Source organism: Balaenoptera physalus (assembly GCF_965194825.1).
Source record: "Balaenoptera physalus genome assembly, chromosome: 4".
In the NCBI taxonomy this organism is placed as follows: Eukaryota; Metazoa; Chordata; class Mammalia; order Artiodactyla; family Balaenopteridae; genus Balaenoptera; species Balaenoptera physalus.
Genome location: NC_138891.1, coordinates 78,538,566 through 78,559,174, shown reverse-complemented (window position 1 = coordinate 78,559,174; position 20,609 = coordinate 78,538,566). Strand labels below are relative to the sequence as shown.

At 36.4% G+C, this 20,609-nt stretch overlaps 1 protein-coding gene across 3 annotated transcripts in view; it reads left to right on the top strand.

Annotated features, from left to right (window-relative positions):
• The first annotated feature begins 11,538 nt into the window (after positions 1-11,538).
• CASR (calcium sensing receptor) overlaps positions 11,539-20,609 on the top strand; it is an 87,662-nt gene continuing 78,591 nt past the window's right edge. For 2 of the 3 annotated variants that reach the window (XM_082459395.1, XM_082459398.1), the window contains exon 1: positions 20,213-20,536. The gene's annotated coding sequence lies outside the window, so the exon portion shown is untranslated. The other variant, XM_082459396.1, reaches the window with a different exon arrangement.

The window sequence follows — 20,609 nt, the reverse complement described above, 5'->3', positions numbered from 1 at the left end:
TTACCTCTCCAGCAGCAAATTGTGGTGAGCAACTCAAGGTCATTGCCTGCCTTGTCCTTGACTACCGGCTACAGCCTGTGGACATGGCTGACCAGGGCACGGAGCCACATGAGACATCTTTCTTCCAGCATATGGATATGAGGGCAGCACCATTTCACAGGAAAGCACAATTTTGTCTAATGTGGTTCTGGGACAGCACAAGCTGTCCCTAATCTGAGGCGAGAGAATTTGATTTCCTCTCTTACCTGTGGAAATGGGTTCAGCATGTAAGCCTATTTAATCACAAACTATTAACACTAACCTTACTAAGATGGCCAGCCCTGGGCCACCACAGATGCAGCGCGGATCCTTCTCGCTGAACCTCGCTCCAATCTCAGAATACAGAGCTCTTGGCAGCCCCATCAACCACAGGAGGCATGTGTGATTGAAACCACCATATATTTCCTCAGTTCAAAGATGCATAATTTTATTCACTAGGAGAAGAAAACACATTACTATTTTAATAGTTGACACCAGAATTCCACTAAGGGAAGAGTACAACCACTTCTCGCAACAGTAATGTACATTCATGTTGATGCTCTTTCCAGTGCTATTTTCAAATTCCTCTCTGTTATCCCTAATTCCTCAATCAGAGCCTAATATAGACAGCCGCCTTGTATTCCTGAAGAGTTGGGGAATAAAGGAAGAAAGGTGGTGCCTGTGTGGGGTGAAGCAGGGGGAGACAGGACCACAGCTACAGATGCTGAAAGACAGGGTAGAAGCCAGGAAACAGTAGAGAGGCTGGCTGCAGTGTGGACAGACTAAGAGAGAGACAGACACAGGAGAAACCCTGCAGTCGAGGGGACAGGGAAGGGAAAACAGGTAGATGGGGCTAGAAGGCCTTGGGGCTGTTATATGGAAAGGGGCTTTCCAAGTGATAGGCATGTACTTGTTTAATACATCTGTGATAATTCATGAAAATCTAGTACCTTGACTATTTTTGCAAAATATAATCTCAGTAGCACTTTCTGTGTTAATATTATCTTCATGAATATAATTTTCAGTGGTGTCATAATAGTCTATTGAGCAGCTTTACCATGGATTACTTAACATTTCCCTATTTTGGACTTTTAAATAAATTCAAAATTTTAGCTATTAAGGATGATGCTATGAATACCTTTATGTATAAAGCTTTTTCACAGCTATGATAATTTCCTCATGATAAACTGCCAGCAATGGAATTTACCAGTTCAGATGATATGAAATTTTTGAACTCTTGTTAATATTGGTAAAGTAGTTTCTACTTCCATCAATACTAGGGGAATCCCATTTTCTTTACACAAAAGAAGCTCTCTATTAACTTCCACTTATTCTCTGGAGGGAGATGTTCTTAAGACTGATTGGTATTCTTAGAGGTATAATTGCTAAGTCAAAAGATATGCATATTTGAACTTTTGGTAGATAATGCCAAATTACCTTCCAAATAGGCTATACCACTTAAACTCTCATCAACCATGTATGAAAATACTCATTCCTCCACATTTCTGCAAACATGGGTATTATAAAATTCATCATAAAACTAATTTGGTCAATCTGATGGTCAAAGATATCTTATTATTATTTTAACTTAACATTTCCACAAATGTTAGAGAGGCTGTCTTTTCATATTATCAGCCACTTGTATTTTTTTCATCTGTGAATTGCCTGTTCATATACCTTGACCACTATTCTATTAGATTGTTCATATTTTACTTACTGATTGTAGAAGACCTCTAAATATTACAAAAATATATTGCCTATTACATATATTGCAAATATTTCCTTCCTTCTTTGTTTTTAATGCTTTTTATTGCACAGAAGATTTTAATTTGTATGTAGTCAGATCCATCCGTCTTTCCCTTTTGAACACCTGTGTTTTTTACCTATTTTAGAAGGGTCTTACCCATCCAAGATTATAAAAATATTCTCAGAAGATTTATTCTAATATTTCTGTTTTTTATAGTTAGCTATTTAATCTATATGGAATTTAGTTTTGTATAAAGTGTGATTTCATTTTATTTTTCAAAAAAAATTAGCAATTGTCCATTTATCACAAAATAAATTCATAGTCTTCTTGGATCTAGCTTTTTTTTGTTTTGGGCCGCGTGGCTTGAGGGAATCTTAGTTCCCTGAACCTGGGCCCTGGCAGTGAAAGCGCCAAGTGCTAACCACTGGACCACCAGGGAATTCCCTTGGATCTAGTGTTATACTCTCTAATTATTACCTTCATAATAGGTTTTGTTCTGCTAGAGCAAGTTACTCTTTGATATTTTTCCTGTTTTAAAATTTTATGGGTAATTCTTGTGTATTAACTTTTCCAGATGAACTTTAGAATCATCTGAAGAGCATTTTTTTTAAACAATTAATTTCTTTGAGACTACACTGAATTCATATACTAATTTGGGGAGGAATAGTACCTTGCTATAATATTAAATCTTTCTATGCATAAAATGGCATTACTCTCCATTCATTTATTTACTGGACTACTTTTCAATTTATTTTTATTGGTATTTTCAAATTTTTCACTTTGTCTTGATAAAATTTTAATAACAGCTTTATTGAGATACAATTCACGTATCGTAAGGTTCATCCTTTTAAAGTGCATTATTCACTGGCATTTAGTGTCTTAATAGAGTTGTGCATTGATCACCACTGTCTAATTGCAGAAGATTTTTATCATTACTTATAGAAACTTCATACCCATTAACAGTCACTCCCCATTCCTTTCCTCCCCCTAGCTCTTAGCAACTACTAATCTATTTTCTGTCTCTGTGAATTTACCTATCCTGGACATTTCATTTAAGTTGAATCATATGTGGCCATTTGTGTCTGTCTTCTTTCACTTTGTATAATGATTTTAATGTCCATCTATGTTGTAGACTGTTATCAGAACTTTACTTCTCTTTATGGCCAAATTATATTCTGTTATATGGATATACCACATTTTGTTTATCCATTCATTAGTTGATGGATTTTGGGGTGTTTCCACTTTTGACTATTACGATAATACTGCCATGAATATTTGTGTACAAGTTTTTGGTGGAGGTATGATTTCAATTCTCTTGGGTATAGATATAGGCATATATACTTATACCTATATATATCTGCAATTACTGGGTGATATGATAACTCTATTTATAACACTTTTAGGAACTGCCAAACTGTTTTCCAAAGTGATTATACCATTTAACATTCCCACCACCAATTTATGGGAATCCTAATTTCTTCAACTCCTTGTCAACACTTGTTACTGTCCATTTTTTATTATAGCCATCTTAGTGAGAATAAAGTTGTATTTCATTGTGGTTTTGATTTTCATTTGCCAAATGACTGATGATATTGAGCATCTTTTCATGTGTTCCATTTACTCCTATGTTTTTTTCTAAGAGCTTTTTGGTTTTAGCTCTATGATCTATTTAAGTTAATCTTTGTATGTGATCTGAAGTAAGGATCCACCTTCATTCTTCTGCATGTGGCCATCCTGTTTTCTCAGCATCATTTGTTGACAAGACTATTCTTTCTCCCAGTGAATGGTCTTGGCACCCTTGTTGAAAATCAGTTAACCATAGATTCATGGGTTTATTTCTGGACTCTCCATTCTATTCCATTGATCTATATGTCTATCCTTATACCAGTACCACATAATCTTGATTGTAGCTTTATAGTAGCTTTGAAATCAAGAAATGTGAGTTATTAACTTTGTTCTTTTTCAAGATTGTTTTGACAATTCTGAGTGCCTTGCAATTTTATATGAATTTTAGAATCAACTCACCAATTTCTACCCAAAAGTTCAGGTGAGATTCTGATAGGAATTACATTGAATATGTAGACCAATTTAGGGAGTATTGTCATCTTAATAATATTAGCTCCTCTGATTCATGAATATGATATGTTTTTCTATTTATTTAGGTTTTCTTAAATTTCTCTCAACTATGTTTTGTCATTTTCAAAGTACAGATCTTCTATTTGTTTTGTTAAATTTATTGCTAAGTATTTCATTTTTTAAATATTATTGTAAATGGAATTTTGTTCTTAATTGCATTTTCAGATTGTTCATTGTGTATAGGAACTTGATTTTTATATTGATCATGTATTCTTCAAACTTGTTGAACTCATTCATTTGGTCTTATAGTTTTTCTTAATATTTTCTATATAGAAGACCATGTCATGAAGATAGTTTTACTTCTTTCTTTCCAATCTGAATGCTTTTTATTTTTTTTGCCTAACTATTCTTACTAGAACCTTCAGAACAATGTTGAGTAAAAGTAGTGAGAGCAGACATACTTGTTGTTCCTTATCTGAAGGAGAAAGCATCTAGTCTTTCACTTTTATGTGTGAAGATAGTTGTGGATTTTTCAAAAATGCCCTTTTTCAGGTTAAGGAAATTCTCATCTATTCCTAGTTTTTTCGTGTTTTTATCTTCATAAAAGGGTGTTGGGTTTTGTCAAATAATTTTTCTGCATCTATTGAGATGAACATTGTCCTTTATTTTATTAATGTGGTGTATTACAATAATTGATTTTCAGATGTTAACCCAACATTGCTTTGCTAGTATTTTGTTGAGAATTTTTGTTTCCGTATTCATAAGGGATATTGGTCTGTAGTTTTCTTTCTGTGTGATTTCTTTCAATGGTTTTGATATCAGAGTAACATTGACTTTATACAATGAGTTAGGGAGTTTTTTCTCCTCTTCTATATTTGGGAAGAGTTGGTGAAAGATTGGTGTTAATTCTTATTTAAATGTTTGGTGTAATACATCTGTGAAGCCATCTGGGCCTGGACATTTCTTTGTAGGAAGAATTTTGATTACTAATTCAATATCTACTTATTATAGATCTATTCCAATTTTTATTTCTCCCTGAGTCAGTCTTGGTAGGTGTCTTTCTAGGAACTTATACATTTCACCCGGGTTTTCTAATTTGTTGGCATATAATTTTTTATAATATTCTCTTATAATCTTTTTATTTCTGTAAAGTCAGTAATAATGCCCCCTCTTTCATTCTTTAATAATTTGTGTCTTCTCTCTTCTTCCTAGTTAATCTAAAGGTTTGTTAATTTTGTTGATCTTTTCAAAGAATCAAATTTTTGTTTTACTGATTTTATTAGTTTTCTAGCCTCTGTTTCACTTATTTCCACTCCAGTCCTTTTTTCCTTTCTTCTGCTTGCTCTAGATTTAGTTTGCCTGATTTTGCGGGTTGTTTCTCATGGAAGGTATTGTAGAAAACTAGATTATTGATTTGGGATCTTTCTTCCTTTCCCATAGAGTTGCTTACAGCTATACATTTCTCTCTAAGCACTGCTTTGCCTGCATCTCATACATTTTGGTATGTTGTTCATTTTTATTCATCTCAAAGAATTTTCTAATCTACCTTATGATTTCTTCTTTGATATATTGGTTATTTAGGGGTAATGCTGTTTAATTTCCACATATTTGTGAATTTCCTGAATTTTTTAATGTAATTAACTTCTAACTTCATTCCATCATGGTCAGAAAACATACTTTGTGTGATTTCAATCTTTTTAAATTAATTGAGGTATGTTTTATGGCCTAACATATAGTCTGTCTTAGTTCATACAGGCTACTATTAAAAAAAAAATACCATAAACTGCATGGCTTGTAAACAACAGAAATTTATTTCTCACAGTTCTGGAGGCTGGGAACTCCAATATCAAGACACCAGCAGATTTAGTGTCTAGTGAGGGCTCACGTCCTGGTTTAGAGATGACTGTCTTTTTTCTGTGTCCTCACATGGGGAAGGAGGCAAGGGAGCTCTCTGGGCCTCTTTTTTTTTTTTTTTTTTTTTTTTAATTTTTATTTATTTATTTATTTATTTCTGGCTGTGTTGGGTCTTCGTTTCTGTGCGAGGGCTTCCTCCAGTTGCAGCGAGCGGGGGCCACTCCTCATCGCGGTGCGCGGGCCTCTCACTATCGCGGCCTCTCTTGTTGCGGAGCACAGGCTCCAGACGCTCAGGCTCAGCAATTGTGGCTCACGGGCCCAGTTGCTCCGCGGCATGTGGGATCCCCCCAGACCAGGGCTCGAACCCGTGTCCCCTGCACTGGCAGGCAGATTCTCAACCACTGCGCCACCAGGGAAGCCCTCTGGGCCTCTTTTATGGGGCTCAGCGCTCATGACCTAATCACCTCCCAAAAGCCCCACCTGAAAATAACATCACATTAGGGATTAGTAGGGATCAATTAGTAGGGATCAATATATGAATTTGGGGGAGATACAAACATTTAGTCTATAGCACAGTCTATCCTAGAGAATGACCCACGTGTACTTGAGAAGACTGCATGTTCTGCTGTTTAGGGGTAGAGTGTTCTAAACAGTTATCTGTTTAGTTCTAATTGGTTTACACTGTTGCTCAAGTTATACTATTTCCTTGTTGATCTTCTTCCTAGTTGTTCTAGTTGTTTCAGCTGATGAAACTGGAGTACTGAAATCTCCAACTATTACTGTTGAATTGTCTCTTTCTCTCTTCAATTCTGTCAGTCTTTGCTTCATGTATCTTGCAGGTCTCTTGTTATGTACATATATGTTTAGCATTGTTATGTCTTTCTGATAGATTGACACTTTTATCACTAAAAAATAACATTATTTATCTCTAGTCATAAGTTTTGTCCTAAAGCATATTTGTCTGGTATTAGTACAGCTGCTCCAATTCTGTTTTGGATACTGTTTGCAAGGTACATCTTTTTCCATCCCTTTATTTTAAACCTAAGTGTGTCTTTGAATCTTGTGTCTCTTATTACAGTATATAGTTGGATCATGTTTTTTTTAATTCATTCTGCCAATTTCTGCCTTTTGATTGAGGTTTTTAATCCATTTACATTTACTTACATTACTGCAAAAGTAGGATTTATGTCTACCATTTTGTTGTTTGTTTTATGTGTGAATCTTAGGTCTTTTTGTTCCTCTATTCCTCCATTACTGCCTTTTATCGGATAAAATATTTTCTAGTATAACACCTTAAGTCCCTTTTTGTTTATTTTACTATATATTTTTTAGTTATTTTCTTAGTGATTGCAGTTAACATCCTAACTTAAAACAATCTAATTTAGATTAGTACCAACTTAATTTCAATAGTGTATAAAATTCCTTCAAAGCTCACCAACACAACATTATAATTATTCTTTATGTGGTTATCTTTTAAATTAGAAAGGAGAAGAAAAAAAAACCATTATTTTTTTCCTTGGTAGAAAAAAATAATAATAAATTAGATAGGAGAAGAAAAGTATTACAAACAAAAATACATTTATATCCCCTCTTATAATTATCTCTGTAATTACCTTTACTGGTGTTCTTTATTTCTTTATGTGGATTTGAGTTGTCGTCTAGTGCCCTTTCATTTGAACCTAAAGTATAACAGTTAATATTTCTTGTAGGGCCAGTCTCTCACTTTTTGTTCATCTGAGAATGTCTTAATTTCTCTTTTGGTCTTGAAGTACGATTTTGCTGATTATAGAATTCTTGTTAGACATTTTTTTTCTTTCAGTACTTGAACATGCCATCCCTCTGCCTTATCATGTGGGGCCTGAAGGCCTGTATAGTTTCTGAGAATTCTATCAGCAGTTGATCTCATTTAGGATCCCTTGTATGTGATGAGTTGCTTTTCTCTAGTTATTTTCTCTTTGTCTTTGCCTTTTGCCAGTTTGATTATGATGTCTAGATATGGTTTATCTGAGTTTTTCTACTTTGATGCATTGAGCTTCTTGAATGTGCAGATTAATAGTTGTTTTTTTTTTAAATCAAATTTGAGATGTTTCCCACCATTATTTCTTCAAACAATCCTTTATGCCCTTTTCTGTCTCTTCTCTCCTTCTGAGACTCCCATCATGTGTATATTGATATTCCTGATATTATTCCACAGGTCTGTGAGACTCTGTTTATTTTTTCTTTATTCTTTTTTTTCTCTTGAACTGAATAATTTCAATTAATCTGACTTTGAGTTTGCTGATTCTTTCTTCTGCCAGTTTAAATATGCTGTTGAGTCCATCCAGTAAAAACTTTATTTCAATTATTTTACCTTTCAGTGACAGAATTTCTATTGTTTCTTTTCATAATTTATTTCTTTATTGATATTCTCTATTTGATGAGACATAGTTCTCAAAGTTTCCTTTAATTATTTAGGCATCGGTTCCTTTAGTTCTCTTACCACATATAAAATAGCTGATTTAAAGTCTTTGTCTAATTAAGTCCAATGTCTGGGCTTCTTCAGGGACAATTTCTATTGACTGCTTTTTTCTTTTGTATGGACCATACTTTCCTGTTTCTTTGCATGTCTTGTAATTTTTTTGTTGAGAGCTGGACATTTAAAATAACATAGTGTATCAATTATGGAAATCAGATCCTGCTTCTTGCAAAGTCTGTTGTTGTTATTTATTGTTTGTTTGTTTGCTTGGTAACATTCCTGGACGAATTCTGTAAAGTCTATGTTCTTTGTGGTGTACAGCCACTGAAATCTCTGCTTAGTTAGTTTAGTAGTCAGCTAGTTGGACAGGGATTTCCTTAAATGCCTGGTACCAATAGCCTCAGCCTTTGCTGAAAGGCTCTGTGTTGGGATATGCCTTCAATGCTCCCACAGGCAGTTTACAACTCTGTTTTAGCCTCCACTTCCTGTTTGCACAGAATCTCAAGGCCAGAAGTGAGAAGTTAGAGCCTTCTCAGATCTTTCCCACACAGCCCTGCACATTAGAGTCCAAGAAATATGTCACAGCTTTTTAAAGTTCCCTATGGACATCTTATTCCCCATGTTTTATCAAGTTTTTCAACTTCTTGTTAGCCTCACTGATAATGCCACATCAGGCAGCTGTGATGTTAATTACTGCTGCTTATTTCCAAGGAATACCCAGAAGGCAGGGCAGTTTGCATGCGGTGAGCTTTGAGTGAGGTCTAATAAAGGCAAGCCCTGAGAATGGAGCTTTTAAACAAGTTTCTAGGCAGGTAAAATGGTGATTATTCTCTGGGGATGGGGCTTTGGGGAGCTCCAAACTCTTTTTGTTCACTCAGTAGCTTCTAGCCTGCTGGTTTTCACAGCTACCATAACTGCATTACTCTTGGCTTTCAAGGCTACCACACAACTGGGGAGAGGGAGATAGGATTAAGGCAAGGTAAAATGCCACAAGATTTGCCATTCCAAGTAAGCTTCAGGAGATTTTCTTGAATAAACACTCCTCTGATTGTTGTAAGACTTTAGTGAATTTCCAGAGTTCTGAAAAACTTGGTCTGTCCATTTTTGCCAGTGTTCTAATTAATTGCTTTTATGGAGATTTTCAGAAGTCCTTACTCTGTCATTCCAGAAGTCAAGGGCTTGATTAAATTTTGATCATTTATGATTTCCTATTAATTTTTCCATTTTTATCCACATTGTCTAATATATTGACATAATGAATTTCCTTTCAACCATTGTAGTTCTGTGTACTTTTTTGTTTCTAATGACTTCATGATTTTGTTTTGTTTTTTTGATTGACAACATTTATCTATTTTATTGGTTTTCCCCAAGAAAAAATAGTATCTGATTTAATTGAAGCACTGGATTTTTTTTTGTATGTTTGTATTTCATTAGTTTCTGTCTTTAACGTCTATTAATTCCTGTCTTCTACACTTTTAGACAATTTACTGTACTTTTATGGACTTAAGTGTTTAGGTACTTTATGTTTAGTCTTTATTTTTTTCCCAAGGAGAAAATTTAAGACTATACATTTTTCTCTGAATAATGCTTTGGCTAAATTCAACAGGTTTTTATATGTTCTAACTATTGTTAAGCAATCTATAATGTCAGTTTTTACTTCTTTAATCTAAGTGTTATTTAGAATAATTTTTGTTAATATCCAACTGTAGACACTAATAAATATAAAATAGATAATCAACAAGGACCTACTGTATAGCACAGGGAACTATACTCAATATTTTGTAATAACATATAAGGGAAAAGAATCTGAAAAAAAATAGATATATATGTATGTATAACTGAATACTGTATGTATAACTGAATCACCTTGCTGTACACCTGAAAATAACACAAAATTGTAAATCAACTCTACTTCAATTAAATAAAGATTTAAAAAAATCCAACTGTAGAGAGTTTAAATGTCTGTGTATTTCATTATTTTATTATAATTAAGAAATGTGGCTTTTATGACGTCTACTTTGGAGAATTTGTTGAGATTTTCTTTGTGATCTAATACATGGACAATTTTAAAAATATATTCTAGAAGTGAGCAAAAGGAATTAATATTCTCTATGGACCCCAAACTTTTATGCATACACATGTGTGTGTTTAACCTCAATTGTACTACTCACATAGCATATGTTCTTACTCATTTTTTAATCTACTTGATCTTTTAATTTCTTTAAAAAGGTATCTTTAAAAAAAAAAGGTGTCAATTCTCCCTCTATGAATGTCAATTTGACAATTATCTTTGTGCTTCTAATACATATTCTTTTATATGTTTCAAGATAATTTTTGGTGCATCAGCTGATGTGCTTTTTGCACTTGGTAATGTCTTTTTTCCCAGTGTTTCTTCCCCCATTCAAACTAGACCTTGAATCATTCATTTCTTTGAAGGAGGAAGGCTGCTACACAAAAACAGAAGAAAATAAAGTCCGATATCAGTCAAAAGCTTTTGAGTTGCACATACCTGGGTTTCAAAGGTCTAAATCATGATGGATTAGAAGCCCAAAGCCATAAAACAAATTTGCAAGAATTCCTGATGTTATAATAGCTAGCTTTTACTCTCTCAGACTAGATCAGTATTCCTTGGGCTAGGATCAGGAGACTGGAAAGGAATTAAGAGAGTTGGAGACTGGTGTGCCTCCTTGAGAAAGTGACCAGCTCCCTCTCCCCTCCTCACTCTGGGCTAACTTACTTTGGTTAGAGGACACACTAAAAACTCCAGACAGGGTTGAAAGATCTAAGAGCATAGAGGACCTGCACGTTGCTTCCTGAGTGAAGCTTGAAGAAGTGGCAAATACTCAGAGTTCTCTATCATGAAATATGGAATGGGAGCAGTAGAGTAGAGGTGGCTGCATTCACTGACTAGGCAAATATTTCATACAGTGTTGTAGAGGTTTCCAAATTTTCCCAGGAGGGGCATAGAAGTAACCAAGAGAGGGTCAGACCTGAAGAGGTCTTGAAATGAGGACAAGAAGAATACTGCCTCACTGATTCACATGGACCAATGATTAGAGACCTATCAGGAACAAGCATTTCAGCAGATGCTAAGAACAGACAGAAAATGATGCCCCCCTGACATTAAGTATGTCCCCTGGAACACAAATTCAACTCAAAGAATTTGTCAGGTAGAATAAATGGAATATGGAAAATCTGAACCAGCTGAGATTCGCCTGAACCAAATAAGATTACATTTCTGCCATCTAGCAGCATGAACAGTTGAAACAAAATTTAAGTTCACTTACAGAAAAATTTGTTTCATTTTAATTTTTATACCTAAGGTTGTAAAAAAAATACCCACAAGATCTATTTCAAAACTAACTTGATAGATGCATAAAGAATTGACAACTGTCCTATCTTCTAGATGGATCATACTTTCTACCAGTGTAAATTTTTTTCCATCTGATGCTTTTAGCTTTTAATTCAGCCTTTTCTGTTACTACTATTGTTTGTGTAAGCATTTATCAGGTATATTTTTATTCCTATAATTTTAAATATCCTCGTGTCATTTTATTTTTGGTGTGTCTTTTGAAACAGCATATAGCTGGATGCTTTTAAAACTATACTTGAGATTTTCTGCCTTTTAATAATTTATTATGATTAGTGATGTGTTGGATCTATTCCAGTCATGTTCTTTTATGTTCTCCATTTATTATGCTTTCTTGTTGGGTCTTGTTTTTCTATTTCCTGCTTTTTGTTGCTTAATCAAGTTTTCTTTGTTCACTTTTTTTTCCTCTAATGGTTTTTAAAAAGTTATCTCCTAGCCCTCCTTTGTTGCCACCATAAAATTGGACGAAGAAAACTTGCAAATTGCTTCTTTGGCTCAGCTCCATCTTCTCTCCAGTACCTGGGACCTGCTCCAACTCCTCCCCCTTCTCCTCCAAGCTGGAAAAGGAGGAGACTTGAGAGAAAAGACAAAAGCAAAGGTGGAATCAGCGGGAGGAAAGAGAAGCAGAGGTCAGGAGAAGGTGTATGTTCTCTGCAGCACACCTACCACTGGCCCAGCTGGCCCCTGTATTGTTACAGATGATATCAAGACTGGTACCTGGAGTTAGGAAGGTGAAGGAATGTTCTTACGTGTATAGAAGCTGGAGAAGGGTGACGATCAACAGCTTGGGTCCAGAGAGCTGTCTCAAATTGCAAATTACACACCTTTGAAGAGTAGTGTCTGTCTGTCCCAGGACTTTTGCCAGTTCTGCTAAACAAAAGACTTCATTGTGTGGGTTTTGTTTTTTTTTAATTCTCTGATACTTGCATGAGTGTGGTCTCTTTTTCCCAGTGAGATTAAAACTCTCTATGGAAAAGGAATTTAATAGCTAGCTCAAAAATAATTTATAACCAGGCTATCAGTGCTGAGTCATGAAAAACTGTGGGAAGAAGTTGGGTTAGGACAATAGACCCCCTGGTAAATATGAAAAGTTGAGCAATCCTAACATTCCTAAAGGATGGTAGCTCAGGGAGGACACTGTGTTGGGACTGGGGCAAAGAGAGGAAAACTAAATTTCCTCCAACCGTACGCCTAGGTAGCTGTTTACCGGTGCAGAAAAGGCAAAGCTATTCTAGATCTGTTTTGCTTCTATCTTCTCAATCAATCAAAGTGGCCTTCCAACAGAAAAGGGGAGAATTAACATCGGAAAGAAAGTCTGAGGTAGATGGAGAGATAATAAAGATACCTAACCCCTATGAACCGGTTTGAATCCTCAGATTCCAGAAAACCTCATTCTAATGAGGTAGAAAACGTTAAAGATATGATCTAAAAGTCCCTGTATGCCACACTGAGAAACCGTAAAGAATGGATAAAGAAGGCAAATACTCTCCTTATTTTCAAATAAGGGGCAACAAATGGATTCTGGACACAAAAGACAAATAAGGTAGGTGTTGATTCTAGACAAAATTTTTTAAAAATTAAACTTTTTTTTTTAGTATTTAGAATGAAGGGTCATTCGGTTCAATAATACAAGTTGAAACAAGCAAATGTCATTTCTTTTTTTACAGAATTACTAGGATTACAACAGGAAGGGTGTTATTAGATTCCTTGAGTTGGGCAAGTCTCTCATGATAGTAATGTTACTTGTATGGTTAAATAAGAGCTAGATGATAATATAGCCAGCAATTCTGCAGCTGATTGACCAAGTGTATCTACAAAGAGTTGATAAAGAGATTGGTATTTACCCAAAGATGTAAATAAGTGAAGACCTGCAGGGCCTGGTCTTTAACCCTATCTAGGTTTGTAGGTTTTAAGTTACTTAAATAATGTATAAGAGGACCTGCTTATCAAATTTTCTAGATACACAAGGGTTTAATAATATGATTGATGACAGGATCAAGACTCAAAATGATCTCAATGAGTTTAATGCTAGGTTAAAATTTAGCAGGAGCAGATCCAAGAATTGTGGGGCCTGAAGCCTACAGAATTTGGAGGGGCCTCTTTAATTTAAAAAAATTATAAATACAAAAAAAATAAAGAAATAAAATACAAAAGTGAATATTTATCAGCATGGTAAAGAAATCACCCCAGGCTTGGAGCTAGATCTCTTTATCCAACTCCCAACATCTCCCTACATTCACAGGGGCCATACAAATAAAAGACCCTGAAGCTTAAACTTTTTTAGCTTCAGGGTGTAAGTACTTCTGGCAATACTCCTTCATCTATATTAAAATAATTAAACTTTATTTCAAAAATACAGGCTGGGGGATATTGTTTGACCACAATCTTACTATGCATCAATATTGTGACACAGCAAATAAAAATGATCCAGCTCAGGCAATTAATATTCAAATTTATCATACACATTGATCAGATCAATTCTGGGAGCCCAGATTGAAAGAGAATATTGGCAAACCAGAGCATGTACTAAGGGGAAGCAGACAATATAATGAGAGAATTCTAAAACCTGCCTCATGAGGAACTGCTGAAAGAACTGAAGTGCTTGGCTTTGGGAAAGGAATAGTGCTGGGGGATAGATGACAACCCACAGTATACAAGAAGGAGACTTATTCTGTATTGTTCTGGAGGAAGGAAGTATGAGTTGCAAGAAGATTTCAGCTCAATATAAGTCAATCCAATTCAATAAATATATATGAAGTCTATTATGTGTCAGGAACTGGTTAAGGCACTGGGCATAAAGAAGTGATCAAAATGGACAAAATTATCTATTCTCACATAGTTTACATTTTGGAAGAGAGATAGACAATAACACATAAATATATAGTATATCAGGTGATGAGGTGATGTATCCTAAGAAGATAAATATAACAAGGTATCAGCAACAAACAATTAAGAATACAATTTTAAAAGGATGTCAAATACAATTGCATCAAAAAGCATCAAATACCTAGGAATAATCCAGCAAAATATGTGCATGACTTATACACAAAAAACTGTAAATTATTGGTGAGAGAAATTAAAGAAGACTTAAATAAGTGGAAGGATATCCTGTGTTTGTGCATTAGTAGTCTAAATATTTTCAGGATGTCAATTTTCTCCAAAATTGTTCTAGAGATTTAACATAATCCCAATGAAAAATTCGTGAGTGTGTGTGTGTGTGTGTGTGTGTGTGTGTGTGTGTTGACAAGCTGATTCTAAAAATGTATATGGAAATGCAAATGTCCAAGAGCAGCCAAGATGATCTTAAAGAAGAATAAAGTTAGAGAACTTACTGTACCAGATTTCACAACTTACTATAAAACCACAATAAATAAGACAGTATGGTATTTTGGCAAAAGAATAGATAAATAGACTAACCAGACACAGTTGAGAGTTCATAAACAGAACCACACATATATGGGTACTTCAAAGCAATGGTGACACACAGAACAGTAGAGAAAGGTTGATCTTTTCAATAAATGGTGCCAAGTCAATTGGAAATTCATTGGGAAAAAAATGAAAGTTGACCCATACAAAAATCAATTCCAGTAGGATTGCAGATCTTAATGTAAAAGACAAAACAAAAAGCCTTCTAGAAGATAACACTGGAGAATATATTCATGACTTGGTGTAGGCAAAGATTTCTTAAGCCGGACCAAAACACATTAACCATAAAGGAAAACACAGATAAATTGGACTACATTAAAAATGAGAACTTCTCTTCATGAAAAGGCACTATCAAGAGAGTGAAAAGGCTGTTCACCTGAAACTAACACAATATTGTAAATCAACTATACTTCAATTTAAAAAAAGAGTGAAAAGGCAAACCACAGAAATGGAAAAGGTATTTTCAATATCAATAATTGACAAAAAAAACCTAAATATAAGCCTAGCATATCAGAAAATAACATATATTGGTAAGGAAAAAGAAAGATAACCTAATTTTTAAAACGGCAAGGGGAAGAGAGACATAAACAGACACTTCATTAAAGAGAATATCTAAACGGTCAATAAACATATGAAAAGGCACTCAACTTCACTGGTCATCTGGGAAATGCAAATTAAAACTACAATGAGACATCACTTTACACACACAAGAGTAGTATTTTTTTAAAAGACTATACCAAGTGTTGGTAAGGAGATAAGTAAGAATTCTCATTTACTACTGGTGGAAATATAAATTGGTATGACCACTCTGGAAAACTCTTTGGCAATATCTTCTAGTGCTAAACATATGCATATCTTTTAACCAAGTAATTCTACTCCTACATATTGCCCAACAGAAATGCACGCACATGTACACCGAGACATATACAAGAATTTCACAGCAGCATTATTAATAATAGCTGAAAACTGAGAGCAATTCAAATGCCCATCAATAGTAAAATGAATCAATAAATTGTGACATGGTCACACATTGCAATAGGACACAGAAATGAAAAAGCAACAAACTACTGCACAGTATGGCTGAATCTCACAAATTATTGGGTGAAAGAAGCTAGATGTAAATGAGTATTTACTGAATGATTCCATTGGTATAAATATAAATAATCTATGGTGTTAGAAGTCAGGCTAGTGGTTACTTTCTGGAGGGTTTAGAGGATGGAAAATGGTATAAACGCTGGTCAAACTGTACATGTTTCTAAACATATGTTATACTTAAATGAAATTAGTTAATTAAAACAAAAATGAGCAAAAGACATAGGCCCCATTTGAGCTTTTTAGAGTATCCTGAGCGGGGTTAGAATAAAAAGAGCACTTGGGTTACAAGTGAGAGTGTGAGAAAACCCAACAGTAATGAAACAGGAGACTGGGAACCATGGAGGAAAGACAGCCAATGAGAAATTCACAGTAGCTGGATTCCTTAAGTGTTTTTAAAGAACAGAGTATTTAATATTCATTTTTAAGTTGTTTTCCGTGCCGTGATTTGCTCTAACCTCTCTATGACCCCATCACACACACACACACACCCCAAATTTACTGCTCTCAAACCATCAGTAAAGTTTACAACATCTTTAAAACATAGTAAAGCAGGATAAATAAACAGTGATGAAGAGGGGTGAAAGAGAGGCTATGCTATTAGAGGACAGGAATCCCAAAGGAAGGTCTCTCTGAAAAGGTAACACTTAGAATTGAGAGCAAAAGAAGTTAGGGAGAAGAGTGCTCCAGACTGAGAAAAGTAAATGCAGAGACCCCAAGGCAGCATATGCTGGGCACATCCAAAAACCAGTAAAGGAACCAATGTGTGTGGAGCCAAGAAAGACTGTAGGAGATGACGTCATAGAAATAGCAAGGGGCCAGATAATGCTGGTCTCCAAGGGGCATGGCCTTTACTAGATTTTACTCTGAGAGAGATAGGAAGCCATTACAGACCAGGTTTTGAGCAGAGAAATTACACATCCAAGTTGTTTCAAATCTATCAATCCAGTTGCTGTGTGAAGAATAGACTATAGAGATATCCGCAAGGGTGGATGCAGGACCAGTTAGGAGGTTTTCTAAGAGTAAGATCATGCTGGCTTAGAGAAACTGGCAGTGGTGAAGGTGGAGAAAAGAGGATGATTCTGGATGTATTTGGAAATCAGAGCCAGCAAGACTTGCAGATGGACTGGATATGGAGTGTGAGGGAAAGAAAGGTCTCACGAATGCCTCAGGAAAGAACCTCCTAACCCAAAGAGCTGTCTGACAGTTAGATGAGCTTTCCCTTGATGCAGTTATCCGAGTGGAAGCAGTTATTCCTTCATGGGGCCCTCTGAACGTTCTTCTCCCTCCAGCTCACCTGCCAAACAAGCTCCTAAGAGGATCTCTGCCCTTTGAGGCAATGGACCTAGGTGACCTCTAAGATAGCTCATGTGCAAAGTATTCTAGAACTTTAAGGCAGTCAGAACGTGGTCTATACATCATAAATTTTAGGCTAAATGGTTGCAAAGTAAATTTCCTACAGCAAAGTAACTTTTTAACTGCTATTTACCTTTTTCACCACACACGTATTTTTATTCCAGTCAAAATGGGTTACAATGAACAGCAGAAGCAGCTGCTTTGGGGTAAGCAGACACCACAAAAGCCTGGAGCTGGCAGATGCTGATGTGTGGAAGGAAGGAGCAACCCCACCCTCTTGGCCCTTGGGGATGGTTATGAATACAGGCTACTCAAAAGAAAGTGTAATTAGAGAGTAAATAATTGAATTGTAAACAAGCATCCTAACATTTTCAAGTGCTCCATAAATCATACAGTTGTCACAGTGGTGCCACTATTGCTCAAAGCTCACTTGGAACTCTTCTTTGGGATTTGTCCTCAAAGGAAGTTAATGTAACTCACTCCAAAATCCAGTCTTTCAGGTGGTCAGATCCCTGGGAAGCTCTGCTTTCAAAAATCTCAGATTCTGGTTCGCAGAAACTATAAAGCTTCTAGTCTATCTGGTGTTTGACCTCTCATGGCATCATTCATGACAAACAGGCATCTAACCTCTGCTTCAACCCCCAGAGTGAAGGAAATGTGGTTAACACCCCCAAGGCAGCCCTTTTTCATCTTCCTAGACAGCTCTGATTGTCAGAAAGTTCTCATTCATTTTGAACTGAAACCCGCCTCACCATACCTTGCACTCACTGATCAAAACAGAGTGTAGGGCAGTATTTCCCAAACATCAAGCACCTGTGTACCACCTCCACATTTTGTCCTTTTTACCATATCTAAGAATCTCTGGTCCTATTAGCTCCTTAATATCTCCCTTTCAAATTACCCAATTTTCTTAGCCAAGTAACTTTGCCTTAAATGGAAACTACATCACCTTGTAAATGAAAAACCCACACCAATTAGAAATTAACAGCATAAGGAATAATATCAGAAGGAAGAGAAAGTGATGATGTTAAATTCTACTCAGGAACTGTTGCCTGGCAAGAGTGCTGACCCTGAGGCAGGCTCTCGCTTTGTTAGAACAGGAGATTAGCAAGTGTTGAGAGGTGTAAGGACAAAGCACCACAAAAATGACACTTCTTTCTTAACATCCATAGGTTCAAGAGAATGGAAGAGAGCATAACTTTTTTCACCACGTGATCCACTGTTATTTAACATTGTCTGTGTACCACTCAAAAGCATTGCCTATACTTCTAGTGGGAGATGTACACACTGGGACCCACTGGCAAAGCAGCTTGGTAGTGGTCAACCTGATCAGATTCAGGTCATTGTTCTGCCACTTCCTAGCTGCCCAATCCTATACACCTTAACCAGTTTCTTCATCTTCAAAATGGAAGTAACAATAGCTCTTTGGAGTGATGTTTTCTTAAAGACATTTGACTATTTTGCTCCAATTGTAAGTTGGTGATTGAAGAGTATAAATTCGGGCTAAGATTGCAGTGTCATTCAGCTTTTGGGCTGAATTAACTCAGCCTTTGGGCACTGACCAGGCTGTGCTGGTAGCCAACTAAAATCTCTAAGATATTTTGATATGGACTGCTGCTGAGCCAAATCCCCCATTGTTAACTTGTATTGCTGGGCATTTGGGCCTGAGGGAGGACTAGGCATTTATTCTTATTAACTAGATTCTCCCCTTCACTTTAACCTGGTGCTTCAACATTTGTTCAACTCCTTCTCTTACCCTACATTTGAAGAGAAGGTGGTCAAACCAGCAGAACTGGGCTAGGATGAGGATGTATTTGTGATTCTAGATGCATCTGTTCTTCTGGAGTAGGAAAATGGAAACTTTTTGCTGAGTACCCATGTGGTATCAGGCACTTTTCTCCAATAACTTATTTAATGCTCCAAGAACCCCTTAAGGTAGGTGTTAACCCCATTTTACTAAGAAGAAATCTGCATTTTCACTTGAAGTTGTTAAGCATGGTAACTATGCAATTTCTTATTCTTTTGGCTTAATATTATTTTGTAAACACTTTCTCACATTGCTTCATATTTTCCTTTTTTTTTTTTTTTTTTTGCTTTATAAGTAAATAAATACTCCCTCCTTGTTCTAAAAACATTTTGAGGCACTCCTGCCTTGATGTTTCTCATTTTAACGATTGTAAAATATCTCATTTAGTTACCCTACCATAATTTATTTTACCAATTTCCTATTGTTGACAGTTTGACTTTGTTTCTTTGCTTTTTGTGGTTTTTTTTGTTTTGTTTTGTTTTGTTTTTCTTTTTGTGGTTTTTTAAATTATTGTTTTCTGTAATAAAAGATCCTGCTACGAACATCTGCACATAAGTATTATTTTGTTCCGGAAATTTCCCCAAGAATGGAATTAATGCATCAAAGAGGATAACAACTTTTGTGGCTCTTTATAGAGACTAGCAAATTGCTCACCCAAAGGAGTATGTGTTATTTGAGGATAAAAAGAAATAACTGGCTGTTTACAAAAGAAATCAATTTCCCACTTATTCATAAAGTATTCGATCCCCTGATAGGTGGCAGGTGCCGTGCCAGGGACTGGGTACAGGGATGAGCAGGGCAGGCCGAGTCGCGGTCTTCAAGGAGCGCACGGTCAGGTCGGGCAGAGGAAACGACAGGCAACAGGTGTCTGCCTCTGACCAGGGAGGACCGAAGCGCCCTTTCGCGCAAGAGAGTGGAAGGAGGGAGCTGTTTGCAAGCACCGAGGAGATCTCGCAACGTAGGCAGCACCTGACCTGAGTCTTGCAGAATGAGTAAGAATCTTGGTACGCGATTTGTATTTATTTTACCGTGACTTTCTGGCCTTTTATCGGAAAAAAAAAAAGTTTCCCACTCTTAGCACAGAGCACAGAGAACGCTGGAGGAGTCGTAGGCCCCCAACCTCTTAAGCCTCTTTCCATCTCCAAGGAGGAGGAGGAAAGTGGGGGTCTCTCCAACCTCGGGAGCAGGATCTGGGGTCCGGGACCTCCCAGCGCGGCACCGGAAAGAACAGGAGAGGACGCCAGCGCGGGGCCCGCCGCCCCGAGAACCAGACCCGACGCGGGGCCCTCGGCGCCTGGCTCCAGCGGAGTCAGCTCAGCACGACCTGGGAAGCCGGTGAGGGAACCGGAGCTGCCCGGGGTGGAGGGTTGAAGAGCAGCCCGCGAGCGGCTCCGAGGGGAACTGGACT